The 2,793-nt window shown below is 29.3% G+C and overlaps 1 pseudogene; it reads left to right on the top strand.

The window, feature by feature from the left end:
• Positions 1-856: 856 nt before the first annotated feature.
• Positions 857-2,125, top strand: LOC131604436 (uncharacterized; annotated as a pseudogene).
• Positions 2,126-2,793: the final 668 nt, after the last annotated feature.

Genomic DNA, 2,793 nt, shown 5'->3' with positions numbered 1-2,793 from the left:
TATGATTTTATATTTTTTTTCTTAATTTTTATGATGTTTTTAATTTTAAGCTTATGCTTGTAATTGTATTTGAATCAAGTAATTAATTAGAGTTGTATTTTTATGTGTTAGAAATGGAAAAGTATTTCAAAAGAAAATCAACATTAGAGTCTCAACAAGTTAATGAAGTGGAAAATACATCAACACAACCATTAGAGCCATCTTTGAAAAAAAGATTTTTAGATGTTGATTTGGATAATCTTCCTGCTGATCCTGGAAAGAGGAATCAAATGTCATGTTATCATCCAAATGATCGATATGAAATTCGAAGAGCTTATTTACAAAAAGGGCCTTTTCAACCAAAGGAGCATAATTTTCCACAACGACAAATTGGTACGTCTTTACGTAAGTTCAATCCTGATTGGTTTCTTGAATTTGGTAGTTGGTTGGAATATAGTGTATCAAAAGATGCTGTGTTTTGTTTATGTTGTTACCTTATGAGATATGAGATAGGAGAACACAAAGGTTGGGATGCATTTGTGACTGAGGGATTTTCAAATTGGAAAAAGAAAGATAGACTCAATGTCCATGTGGGAGGTCCTAATAGTGCTCACAATCAAGCTTGGAGAAAATGTAATGCACTAATGAATCAAAAACAACATATTGAAGTTGCTATCAACAAACAATCTGACTTGATTAAGAGGGAATATCGGATTCATTTAACTGCAATAGTTGATTGTATTCGACTTTTATTAAAGTTGGGATTAGCATTTCGCGGTGATGATGAATCGATGAATTCAAAGAATAAAGGTAATTTTCTTGAGATTCTACAATTTCTTTGTAATAATAATGAAGAGATTGATAAAGTATTGAAAAAATGAAAATAATTGTGCGAGGGGAGTTTAATGGACTCAAAAGTTTGATTTTAAAAGAAAATAATTGTGCATTCTATGTTCATTGTTTTGCTCACCAACTCCAATTGGCACTTGTAGCGGTTGCTAAAAAGCATGATAATATTGCTTGGTTTTTTCTTGTAGTTAACAATTTATCTAATGTTGTTGGAGCTTCATGCAAGCGTAGAGATATTCTTAGAGAAAGTCAAATTCTTAAAGTAATGGAAGCATTAGAGAGTGGAGAAATTTTAACTGGCCGCGGCTTGAATCAAGAAACTACACTAACAAGAGCTGGAGATACTAGATGGGCATCACATTATGGTACATTGCTAAGGTTGGTTTCTTTGTTTCCTTCTGTCTATGATGTGCTAGATATAATTTTAAAAGATAGCCTTAGTGCAGAGCAACGAGTTGAAACTCGTCAATTATTGAATACTTTGCAATCCTTTGAATTTATTTTTAAATTGCATTTGATGAGAAATATATTGGGAATTACTAATGATTTGTCTCAAGCACTACAAAGAAAAGATCAAGATATTGTAAATGCTATGACATTTGTTAAAGTATCAAAGGAAAGATTGCAAAATATGAGAGAATATGGTTGGTCTAGTTTACTTGATGAAGTGACATTGTTTTGTGAGAAGCATAGTATTGACATTATAAATATGGATGATGCCTTCATGTTACATGGAAAACCAAGGCGTAATGTTGAAATTGTTTCAAACTTGCATCACTTTCAAGTCGAGGTATTTTATCAAGTGATTGATAGACAACTTCAAGAGTTGAATAATAGATTTACAAAGGTGAATAGTGAATTTCTTATTTGTGTAGCAAGTTTAAGTCCACGGGATTCATTTTATGCATTTGATAAGGAAAAATTGATTAAGTTGGCTCAATTTTATCCCTATGAATTTTCTCCAATAGAGCTCATGGGACTCGACAATCAACTTGAAAATTATATCATGGATGTTTGTTCTAGTGAAAAATTTTCTAATTTACATGGAATTAGTGATCTTTCAAGAATGATGGTGGAGACTAAAAAACACATTGCTTAGCCGATGGTGTATTTACTTCTGAAGTTGGCGTTACTTTTTACTGTGGCTACAACAACAGTTGAAAGAAGTTTCTCAGCTATGAATTTTGTGAAGAATCAACTGTGCAATCGGATGGGGGATGAATTTTTAAATGATTGCTTGGTAACATACATAGAAAGTGATATATTTGATGGTGTTGAAAATGAAAATTTTTTATAACACTTTCAAAATATGAAGACACGTAGAGAGCAATTATAATTCTTGAATATTAAGTTGTCTTCAATTTTTCTATATACATTAATATTTTGTTTTGTAATATTTAACTTTTTAGATATACATTATCATCATTTTACACATAATTATTTATATGTTTTCTATAAATATTTATATTATGTGTTTTTAATTTTTGTATAAAAAAAATTGACCTTGACCCCACTTATTAAAACTTCTGGATCCGTCCCTGATTACTTTGACATATTTCTTATTGACTATCACGCTTAATTAGTAATAATGTGGTTTCTATATTTGTATGAAATTTATTTAATTTTTAGGATAAAATAAAATTGAATTGCACAGAGTTCTTTTGAACAAATGTGTGTGATATAAGTAATATTATTATGAAATAAATTTATATTTAATTTATAGCAATTAAATCAAATAAAAATATGTATGTATGGTTTATGAAGATTTATTTATTAGATAATAATATGGTTGATTCAAACAATTTAGAATAATTAAAATACATATATGTATTATTGTAAACCAGAAGTTTATAAATCACACTTAAGTGTATTGTTGGCAAAATCGGTTGGGTCATCTCGAATGTATTATGATGCAAAAAATTAGCATTGAAGAACCTGAAGTTTCTTCAATCAAATAAGTTTTGT

The sequence above is a fragment of the Vicia villosa genome, linkage group LG5 (assembly GCF_029867415.1).
Source record: "Vicia villosa cultivar HV-30 ecotype Madison, WI linkage group LG5, Vvil1.0, whole genome shotgun sequence".
Taxonomy (NCBI): Eukaryota; Viridiplantae; Streptophyta; class Magnoliopsida; order Fabales; family Fabaceae; genus Vicia; species Vicia villosa.
This window is presented reverse-complemented; position numbering and strand designations above follow the sequence as displayed.